Genomic DNA, 12,964 nt, shown 5'->3' on the forward strand with positions numbered 1-12,964 from the left:
TTGTTTAGATGTCTAGTCAATTGACCCATCCCACTTTTATTACCCCCGGTCTTATGATCGAATTTTTTTTCACATTCTTTACATTGAACTTTAGTTGTTTCGGTTATGCATTCAAAATAATGTCATACTAAATTATTTTTTTTCTTTTATAGGTCGTGTAGAAAAATTAACAGTTCTAGATAGAGAATCATTACCTACATCAGGACTAGTTGGTGTAACATCCACATTATCATTATTATCTTATTCTATTTCTACTTCAAATTCATTTGGTTCTTCTATACCGCAAGTTTCTTAATATTCATTTTCATTCATATCATATGCACCTATACCTATTTCTCCAAATTCACTAGGTGGTGCTTCAGGCATACGAAAATAATTTCTACTTGAACTACCTCTACCGGAAGCACTTTTTTTCTTACTGCCACTACTTCCATCGGGACACAATTTTTTTAATACTTTTACCTATATTTTTTAATCTATCCATTATGCAAATTAAACTAATAAAAATTATAAACACAAAAATTAAATATTTAAATATACTAGAATTAATTTACTAAATAAAAGCAAGAGAAGGAACGATTATACCAAAGAATCGTAAAATTGATGAAATGTTGAACATTTGAAAATTGAAAACTTCCACTTGATGTTGTTAATTACAAAAAATAATAAAAGATTGTTATCACTTTAAGAGAGAATTGAGAGAATTAGATGATTGTTGGTGGAAAAAAATAATTAAATATTATAGGTATTTACAGAAAAAATTTGATTAATAATATTTTTTTAAAAAAAATGCCATTTTGGCCAATTTTCAGAAAATGGTCGTTGGGCCAAACAACTATATAGTTTGGCCCAATGGCCACTTTCTGAAAAGTGGCCCAACGGCTAAATTTCAGAAATTAATTTCTTTTTTGTAATTATACTGGGCCGATAGACCGGTGGCCTAGCTATCGGTCCCTTACCGGTCTAGGCCAAAAATTACACCGGATCGACCTAATTTTTTTGGGGGGTGGGCCAGTACCGGATCCGGTCCCTACCGTGACGGGCCCTTAATGGGCCGATCTTAATGGCCAAAAACCGGGCCACCCGACCTACTTGACATTCTTACGCTAGCACGGGCAACACATGCTCCGAACCTATGACAGGTTCACCCTGAGTTCAATAATATTAGTAATAGATGACCTTACATTGGAGTAAAACGTCCGATAGGTAATGATGAATGATCTGGTATCATAAGATTCATTGTATAAGCGATTTAAAGAAATTTGAAATCCACTTGCGTAACGGACACAACATGCAAATAATGATAATTATGAGAAGTTGAATACACAGAAAACATTACTTAGAGTTAGACTATAAACACACCCCTCTCCCTCACTTGTATCACATATGATTTTTATCATATATCTACTACAAGCTCTCAATTTGTAACAAGCAAGCATCTACTTTCCCAATCATGTTACCTGAGAGTTTCACTGTACATATCTCAATTAGATCATTATTCTTACTCTTTTGTCTTAATACTTTTTCAATTTGTATTTATTTTAATGTTTCATTATATTTCATAAGCAAGTTCTTAGAGAGTTGAGACAATGACGTTTTCTGAATATAAGGTCAATTATGTACATATATAAACATCCTTATGTATACATTTGTAACTGTCATGATCAATATGGAATCCACAAATATACTTAGTTTGTATATGTAGGACCATCCAGTGAAGAAAGCACCAATTACAACCAAGAGTTCAATTAGGATAAAAATAAACACTTTGAAAAAAAAGACCGCTTGCTTTACAAAAATAAATAAATAAATTAGGTTTTTTCTTATTGGGAGGGAAGGCACTTTACAACTTAAACAATTGGTCATTAATTAGTGGATAATGAATAGATTAGTCTCAATTAGAGTTAGTGAGAATCTTGGTACAACAGTTTGGTACTATTTGCTAACGATAATGTTTCAAAAGCTATTCAAAACCCAAGCTTGTACTAATAGTAATTAAAATTATTAATTAATACTAATATATAACCATTCTTTTAATTAGTCTAATTAATTAATTTCCACTATGTTACACTGACCCTAATAATGGAAAACCTTATATGCTCACACTTTGCATTAATATTTAAGACATAGACAGCTAAAAGAATTTCTCAATGACAAGGAGACACGAGGAGAAGAAGCTAAGCTGCAATTAAAATTGAGTAAATAATTTCTAATTATCAGGACTAACTCATAATTGGGCACTCATAGAGACATAAATTATTGTGTCCACAAAAAAAATATGAATATATAATTATATGTATATAACTTTATTATCATTTTTTAAATTAATAGCCTAAATATAAGAGGAAACAACACTTGTATCCAAAAATGGAAAGTATTTATAAGCAAGTTATCCTCTTACTTTCATAAACCCCCTGTTTTTAACTGCTAATTCGCGTTTATTGTTTGATACAATCGGAGTATATATATATATACTCTGACGGTATCAAAGATAAGTAGAGAGCAGTGAGCACTACTCAATTATTGTTTGATATCGTTAGAGTGTGTGTGTATATATATATATATATATATATATATATATATATATATAACATGTAATGTTTCAGCGAAAACAGTATTCAATTACTGCTTGATACTATCAAAGCATATAAATACCATTAGACTATATAAATACTATTAGTGAATAGAATAAGGGGGCATGCGGGTAAATAATTTGGGTTGTGAGTCAAACTCGAATAAATAGTTTAGGTTGAGTCTAATTTGAATAAATACTTTATCTAATAGATCTAATTTGTGTTTTTTCTAAATATAATATATAGACTTTTAGGTGGAAGCTTCTCTAATTTGGAGAAAGAAACGATCAAAAAGGGAAAAAAAGTTGAAGGTTTCATTTATATAGTACTGATCCAAGAATTACTTTAGTTAGTTCTCTCTCAAATTGCTTAAAAAAATAAAAGTGTTGGACTTATAAGAATAGGTTATAGCAAAAGTATGGAGTTTTAAAAAATATTTCTATAGAAACCAGTACTCATTGGCAGGAAGTGTAGACATTTTTGGTAATTGGTATTTTCTATAGTATCGGTACATTATAATTTCAAAATCAAGCAATTTAGGTACTTATGTGAAACTAGGTGCTTTCTTTGTTACATTTTAATTTATGTGGACCTATTGTTTTTAGTGTTAAAATATAATGACCCCTTTTTAAACTTGGAAATAATTTAAGTTAAATTTCTCATTACATCACTTGGCTGGCCGGGGCAACCTTGCAACGGTCTCTCTGGGTATAACACCAATTGGCCTCGAGTCTAGAGCCTAAAATTCAAGCATGTGAAAGTATTAACGTAGTGTTGACAATAGTCCTTTTCATATGACATGGTAGCTGGGAGAACAAGGCATCCCATCTTTCACTTGTAACACGCAAATAAAAAAAATTTGACTATCAAACTATGAAAATACAAGCTATTTAGGATCTTTCTATTTTATTACTTGTCATTATGTTTTACTCAAATTCTTATTCTTTAACATAATTTCTTTCTTGCTCAAACGATTTAACCTAAAAAGAAAAGAGCTTGATCAAAATTAATTCACTTTGTAATTATTTTTACCCAGATTCTTATTCTTAACACAATTTATTCTTTCTTGCTCAAATTATTTGACCAAAAAAAGGAGAGTAATCGATCTTAATTCACTTGTCATTAACCTTCATTTTTACAAATTTAACTATTGTTTTTTTCCGACAAACACTAAAGTTAGCATAAATACATAAGGATAATTGATTTAGTCACAACACACCCATGAAACCCCTCTGCGATAAGCAAGTGAATGTGGAGTGGCGAACAGTTCATCAGCCACCACCCCTACCCACAAAAGAAATGATGAATAAAGAAGTTGTGAAGGGAATTAAAAAGAAGCAAGAGTAAAGTGAACCTTTAGACTCTATTTGTTATCTTTTCTTAAGAACCAGAAACTTTGCACAAAAGTGACATCTATTTTATAATTTGTAAGGGGACCCATATATGTACTTGGAATGGTTCTTCAGCAATTTGAGAGGATAATAAGGGGTATTTTTGGCTGAATCGTCTATATATAGTGTCCATAACCCAACTCATTTTGAATACTATTTCACTACTTCCAAATTCCAAATTCCAAATTCCAACATTAGTACCACCTAAACTAGAAACATTATATCTTTCAAATGAAGAAAAATTATAGGCACTTTTCTTTAGTATTTCTCTTTGTTCTTCTACTTATTTTTGCCACTGCATTTTCCATAATATCAGTTGATGCAAGGAAACACCATACCAAGAAGAGCAAAATACATCACAAACATAGGAAACAACAGAGAAATGGAGGTGGAAATAAAGCACCAAATTGTTCAAACTCTCCTTCTCCTGCCCCAACTCCAACTCCAACTCCGTCTCATGGATTTTACCCAACACAATCACCCATTTTTGATATCTTGTCCTTTGGAGCCAAAGGTGATGGAGTTACTGATGATACCAAGGTAAAGAAAAGCTAATTACATAAAATTTAACTTTCATACATTGACAGTACAGTCAAATTATTTAAAATATAACTACAGATAATTCTTTAGGGTACACATTGACTAGCACACAAAGGCACACATAATTTATGAGTTTTTGATATGAAACATAGATATATTTATAAAATTATTAAAATTTCTACAAATTTTAATTAACGAAGATATTGTTTTAAAAGTGCAATAGATTCAATCATTGTACCGTAAAGGATAAACCAGACTCAAGTTTAAATTCTTGATCTGACTCGGCTGATTAATACATATGACTTGGAAAAGATAACAAGTGATTTTCCATAATCGATTGAGTAAACATACTATGGTGTAAAAAATATTCATAGTGTCAAAATATAAATCCAATTCCATCTAATAATTTTCTTGTTTTTTAGTCAAAAGTACTAATTAAGCCAGCTCTAACATGAAGTGAATGTTCATATATTGATGTATAGGCACTTGAAGCAGCCTGGGAAGCAGCTTGCAAAGTCCAAGGGGCTACTCTAGAGATTCCTTCTGAGTTTCAATTCTTAATCAATCGATGATTCCTACCAGTACATGTTGTTTTTATTGATACTACTCTTTCTATGCCATTTGGCAAAATCAGGTTGCAGGGTTAGTGATATTCCATAGTTGAAGATGAAGATGATTCTCCAATAGCTTCTACTCTTCCTTCCTTATGGTGGGAGTTGTTCATGATATAATCTAGGTAATGTAGGCCATTATTCATTGATTTCATGTATTCTTTATTTGTTTTAGACCTAGAATGAGCCAAAGTATTGTAAAAATAAAAAGCTCCAGTTCTTTTGAGTTTCAAGGCTTGTTTCGAGGTAGGTGATGGTTGTGTTTTCACGTTTGTGTTATATATGCCCGTTAACTACTTCACTAATATTGCATGCATAATATAAGATTAGGAAAAAGAAATAACATGAATTGAAATGACATCTTGTGATCGAATTGCATACAATAAATATATTACTTGGTTGTACGAGTGTGTGTGCCTATCCATTGTGGTTGTGATTGTGATGTGTATATTTATGTTAGATTGAGAACCATGTTGGTATATTTGAGTCAGGTACCATGTTAGCACAATTGGATCGGGTACCACACCGATATATTTGAAATGGGTACCATGCCAGTACACTTACTATTGAAATGGGTACCACGCTAGTATACTAACAATTTAGGCAGGTTTCCATGAGAGGACCATTGTTGACTATTGACTTGTGATTGAGTATGTTTACTTGTATAGTAATTTAATAGTTGACTTAATTGTGATGTGATTATATATTTTGTTGTCTTGTTATATTTTATTTTCTTGTTCATATCTCATTTAGTGGAAATGACTGCATGATTCTACATGTACATTGTGGTTATGTACTGATACTGTACTTTCTCTTTTTTTATTGAGTACAAGCAAAAGTATATTTAGGTGGTTATTTAGATACCTTAGATAGGAGGTCGTTAATCATCAGATTTAAGGGTCAGCTAGTTCTTTCAGGCCATCATGAATTTATTCTAACTCTTATTCATTTCTTTTCGTACTTAAGCTTTATCAAACTCTTATTTATGTTTGGATGAAGTAATCGGAATGACAAGTGGTTACGTTGTTTCGGGGTTGCATCCCTTTATTTTAGACCTTTAGTTAGAAGTTTTGGTACAATGATGTCACGCCCCAACCCACTAGGCCGTACAGACACCCATTTTAACACCTAAGCAAGAGAACCCTTAATTCCCAAATAGTCATAACAAGCAGAAGTTTTAACGAAAAACAAAATAACAGCCTAAAAGAGTCATGAAGACACCATATCAAAATTTAAAACTCTAAGGTTAATTATACAAAAGTATTCTAACACTCCCAAGGATACTAGTCTAAACATGTACAAGAGCTTCTAAAACTACAGTACATAAATAAAGTAATGACACAACTCCCATCAATAGGTACAAAGAGTAGAAGTTATTGTAGAATCATTTTCGTCTGCACCTGTGGAACATCACTGACCCTGTAACCAAACTGCCAAGCAACATAGCAAAAGTAGTATCAGCATAATCAATACGTACAGGTAGGCATCATAGGTCAACCCAAGTCACACCTCATAATATAAAGCAATCAACAAGAATAAAATATACAATTAAGAAAATGCAACCTCCAAACCTTTACACATAACTCTTACCATCTCCATTAACCTTCCAATGTTCTCTGAGCCTAGCACTTATCCGATCATAGCCTAGCCCTTATATCACATAGAAGAATTTTTGAACTACGAGCCAACATTAATTTTGTCTAACCAGTCTACTTTTCTTAAGCTTTCACACCAATACCTAGGCCTAGAATAATTAGTATTTCACTTATAAGAGGGCGACATTAAGCTGGTCTAAGGCTCCTCTCCTGATTGTGCTAGCCCACTATGGCGGGACCTAGCAACTATGGCGGCCTCGCCATAGCAAGATTTCTCCCGCCAAGGCGGCCTACCTAGAGATAGAATCTCCAAATCCTTTCCCAATCCCCCATTAACATATGCACCAACAGAACACCAACAATATTTAACTCTAAGTCACTAATCTCACTTAACAACATACCAACTTCTCTCCACTTTCTTACACATGAACTCATACTTACGATACGGACACATCGAGCAACCATAATATAATAACACAGATGATACCACTAAAGCATAAAACTTGGTAACACTTGGATCTTCGGTCCTTTCATATCAATTATTACACGGAATGAGCATGCTCAATTATAATTGTGTCAGCTCTTATATTATCACACATATAATTAGGATACACCATCACATCATACTATAGCACCACTCAGAATTCCAGTCCTTAACTTAAATCAGTTTATATAATGGGAATGACTAATCACAGTTACAATAATTAATTAATTCTCTCAAAGAACCATAACACATATTTGGTTCTTTCATGGAATGCACACCCAAACTGTTAGTATTTAGGAGTGATATTCAATCTAATAGTTAGTGTGTGTCAGCGTGTCACCAGATCCTATATTTATCGATGTGGTAATATGTTGGGTGACACCTTATCCAGTATATACCAGCGTGGTACCCGATCTAATATGTATCAGTGTGACACTCAATCTAATATGTACTGGCATGGTACCCGATCCAATATGTACCGGCGTGGTACTCGATCTAATATGTATTAGCATGACATCCAATCCAATGTGTAACCGGATAGTACCCTATCCAAAAATCACAATCACAATCACATTCACAATCAACTATGAATTGTTCACACACTTGCACAATCAAGTAACATGTTCATTGCATGTAATTACTTAAAATAGTCATTTCATTAAGTTTATTCCAATTTTCTCTATTCCCATACATGCATACAATATTATTATTTTAGTTAACAGGCACATATAACACAGACAAAAAAATAAAGCATCACATATAGCCACAAGTAGTCAAATAGGCCTCGCATGAGATTTATTAATACAGAGTCATTCACATTCACCCTTTATTGCATGATACACATTACTCAAGTAATTGACAGGAAATAATCAGCATGAGCATACTCAATTATACATACAAGCATATTTCTCTATACATCAAAGCAAATATAAGACCCTTTTTTTATTATCACCAGTCTCAAGATCCCATTATAACCTAGCAATCGCCCTACACTTAGTCATACAAGAGTCATTAGCCTTTTCTCTAGTTTTACCAAGTTTTACATTCATGGATTAGACCACTACCACTGGTTATAGAATAATTCTGACCCACATCATACATTCTTGCTCTAACAACCATAACAATCATTTAACCATCCAGACTTCATGTCCGAGGTCCTAGGCATGAAATCTCCCATTAATTTACATTAGATTAAGCGATGAGAATGAGTTTATAACTACATAATTTAGAAAACCTAGCCTACCTGGGTGCCAAACAACTATAGAAGGATTATAACATGATCTCGAACTTTGAGAAGGAGAAACAATGGAGACAACCATAAAATCTATGGGTTGTAGCCTTCCTTGCGCTGAAATTCCATTCCTCCATTTTCTCCAAGTCTAGAGCTTTGAAGGTTTCTAGAGTGACCCTCATCTATTTTGGCACTTAAGGGAAGAAGGAGAAAATATGAATTTGCGTCTTTTAATTCTGTTTTGTCGATCCCCTATGGCGAGTCCCATCCCGCCATGGAGGCCTTATTTTGGAGGGATTATTCTTGCTATGGAGGGATGGTATAGGCCCAGGTCAGGTCAACTTATTTTTTGAAATTTTCGCCCATGTTTTCAGTCATTACAAATGACTTTTAGATTCTAGGGAGTAATTTCACATATTTGATAAATTTCCTAAGTTTATAGGAATTCAATTTTATAAACTATATTTAATCAGTTTCACTTGTTAAATGCTTGTTTTGGGTTAATAGCTTGTTGTTATTGGGTTATGTAACACCCCTCAAAAAATTTTCCTAAGATTCAGACCCTTCTTGTACACGGGTAGGGTCAAACTCGAGTGTTGTGAAGTATAGGCATGAGTTAATATGAGTCCCTGAGTAATTGAAGAGTGTTGGAGGTGATGTGGGGTCACAAAGGACCCCTAGGACCAAGCCAAGTCCAAAAGATTCATCATGGCTAAGTTTTAGGATGAGTTCGTATAAGGGGTCAACTTCTAACAACCCTATCTTTTAAAAGACAAGAATCTGTCTATTAAATTAAAGGTTATCGAGTCTTCTTTCCAATGCCACCAAGAATGTAATTTTTGGAGTTTGGAGTCAAAAGATATGACAATCCTAAGACAAACTAGCACGATAGGAATTTCAGGCCTGGGTTGCAACTGCTGGAAATCCGGGTTTGGCGCTACAGTGGCACGATACGCCACTATCAGGCCAGGAATAAGCCTCAGTAATTTGGCCCCTGGCGCGGTGCGCCGCTACAAGGTATACAGGGTTTTCAAGCCTATTTTCTAGAACCTAGAAAATGTGGCCTTGGCTCTGTAAGGGCGCAATGCACCACTATCGCGCCAAGAACATGCCTCAGTAGTTTAGCTTTTAGCGCGGCGCATCACTAACAGATGTGCAGGTTTTAGGCCTAATCAACATGGCGTTGCAATGGCGCGATGCGCCACTATCGCGCTAGGAGCGTTTTTAGAATTTTGGAGAAACGGGCAATTTGGAAATTGTCCCAAATTATATATCTATCAGCCTTAGCACATTTTGGGACCATTCTCAATCCCTCACTCTCTCTCTAAAAGCCCTAAAAAAATTCCCTCTCCTCTCTTCTTCTCTAAATCCTTCTTCAACAGGGAATTGTTCGAAGAGCTTCAAGCCTCCAAGTTTCCATTAAAGACCCAACAACAAGGTTTCTTCAAGAATCTATTCTAAGGTATGTAAGGCTACTCAAAATATGGGTTGAATCCACCCATGTGACCTACACTTTCCTTGAGGTTAAATGTTCATAAGAATGGACTTTCTTGATAAGCCTATGTCCAAATGAGTCTTGTTATCTATTAATTTGATTCTTGTTATGTTGATGTTGTTGAGTCAAGAAATTTCTAAAAAGAGCCTTCATGTGACTATGAGTTGATGGAGATGAGTTGTTAAACATGCTTTATTGATTTTCTTGACTATGTGGATTATGACAAAAATGCTAATTTTCTTAAATATGTTGTTTATCTTGAATTGTTGAATTAAAACCTTGGAGTTGTGATGAGTCCCAAAAGATTTGTGAAATGAATAGAGGAACGATTGGATAGTTTACATGTTATAAATGCATGCTTAATCTACTTTTGAAAGATATGATTGGGATTGATCAGATTGTATGATTGGGAGAGGTTTGATTGTGATAGAGTTGATGAGTTGACAAGGTTGTAATGAGACTTGTCTATATGATTTGATTGGATGGAGTTTTATGAGCATTAAGTCTTGGGAGGAGTATCGAGCACCGAATTGAGCAAGAGTATAGTCCATACTCGAACCCAATAACTACGTCGCCAAGCATAGAAGGTGATTGAACCATTAAAGTCGGATGCTTCCCCAAAATTATTATCCTGATATTATAGGACTTGGTTGGATTGGATCCATGATTGGTTGATTCGTTCATACCCCGGCAAAGTATGAACGGACGCGCAACAACGTCGGTTTATTGTACTTTCACTGGCTCATAAGTGATGGTTGTCGGATAAGAGAAACTGTCATATAGGTCTTGGTAGTACTCTGAGTCAAATTGAGTTGATTTGTATATTATTTGGTCCCGTCTAAACTATATTCTTGCTTAGACCTAGGGCGCTTGTTGAGTTGTATTTCTTTTTGAGTTGAGATTCCCGAGTTGATTTGGTTCCTTTTGATGTTGTTTCATTCGGCCATTTTACATACTCATACATTCCATGTACTAATGCCATTTAGCCTGCATCGTTTCATGATGCAGAGACAGGTACTAGAGATCATCAACTGGCGCATCGTTGAAGATCCACACACTCTCAGTTAGTTGGTGAGTCCTCCTAGTTTTAGGAGGATGTTGAGTTTCTTGTATAGTTTTGTGTTGTTTCCTTTATTTTGATTGTTGGTAGCCATGGGATTGTCATTGGCACCTCCCAGATTGTTGATAGAGGTTTCATAGACCGGAGTGTAGAAATATTGGATTGTTCTTTGAGTAGTTCTTCTATAACTGTTTTGTTGATTTAATAGTTATTTGGCCTTTGGCCCTAAATTATGAATAGTACTTTATTGAATGAGTCTTCTGCTGAGAGAATGTGATTGAATGAATGTGTGACTAGACTAGGTGGTTCTCTTAGAGGCCAAAAATGGCTTTCGAGTACCGATCACGTCTAGGGTACCCTCCCGGAGCATGACATGTTAGTATGTAGTTCTTCTACCAAAGGGTTAGTGTGGGTGCCACTTACGACTGGTCAGAATCGTGGAAGATATTTAAATAGAAACAAATAGAGCTTATTATCCTTTAAGTTTCAAACCTTACAACACTTGCCTCGAACATTTCTTAGTTTTTAAAAAAGAGACACAAAATAACTTAAATTTGTAACTCTAAGAATCAATCTGAAATTGGGGGAATATTCAAGACTACCTTATATTGAGTAAAAATTAGTTATTTTGATGTGACACATAATTTTACAGTTAGGTGGTTGATTGTTTCAATTTAATAAAAGATAAGTATAATTTTATGACTTGCATAAAATTATCATGATCCAATCCATCGGTCCGTACAGGCACTTACTGTAATACCCAAAGAGGAGAACCCTTATAAAAATAACATATGAAAGTTTAATAATTACCAAATACTAGCCTAACAAGTCAGGAATATACCATAGTTGAATTTTTAAAACTCTAAGATTTGTTACCAGAAACATACTAACACCCCCAAGGATACTAGTATAAACAAGTACAAGAGCTTCTAAAGATACAGAGTATAAATAAAGTAATGACACAACTTCCACCATAAGGAAGGAAGAGTAGAAGCTGTTGGAGAATCATCTTCGTCTTCACATAAGAAACATCACTTATCCTGCAACCAGACTATGCCAAGTGATATAGCAAGAGTAGTATCAGTACAACACGTACTGGTAGGTATCATCGGTCAATCCGATACCCACTGTACAATATAAAAAAATCAACAAGAAGAAAACATGCTCTTAAGGAAATACACCGCTAAACCTTTAGGCATAACTCTTACCATTCCCGATAACCTCAGTAAATTCCTTCAAGCCTAACTCTCATCCCTTCTAGTAGGTCCGCTACTAACTTTAATGCAATTCAATACCTAGCCCTTCTATCACATAGAGGATTTTCCAAATTATGGGTCACTACTAACTCTGTCTAACAAGTCTACTACCTTTAGCTTTCACACCAATATCTGACACTAGAATAATTAACATCTCACTTGGAATAGGTAAATATTTAAGGGACCTAAGCTACTCTCTGGTCCGTACTGGCCCGCTGTGGTGGGACCTAACCTGTTGTGTGGGCCTTACCACAGTAGGATTCCGTCCGCCAGAGCGGCTTGGCTGGAGATGGTAACTCTGACTTCTCCCCCAATCCCTCTTTTTCACATGTACCAATAGAACACCATCAATATCTGACTCTAAGTCACTAATCTTACTAAACCACACATCAGTTGCTCTCTACTTGTTTACCACAACCTCATACCTACGATACAGATGCATCTAGTACCCATAACATAATCTGAACATGTATATATATAGAAGCACATTACCAATTTACCATTTTAAGAGAAACATATAGTTTCACAATGTAAATCTCAAATACAATAGTCAACATGATAACACTTGAACCTTTGGTCCTTTCATTTAATTATTACACAAGATGGACATGCTCAATTATAATCCGATCAATTTCTCTATCATCACATATATAGTCAAGATCAATTCACAGATGATAGTAACACAATGGTTCTCTCATGGAATCCATACCTAAACTGCTAGTGTGTCG

Source organism: Solanum dulcamara, chromosome 2 (assembly GCF_947179165.1).
Source record: "Solanum dulcamara chromosome 2, daSolDulc1.2, whole genome shotgun sequence".
NCBI lineage: Eukaryota > Viridiplantae > Streptophyta > Magnoliopsida > Solanales > Solanaceae > Solanum > Solanum dulcamara.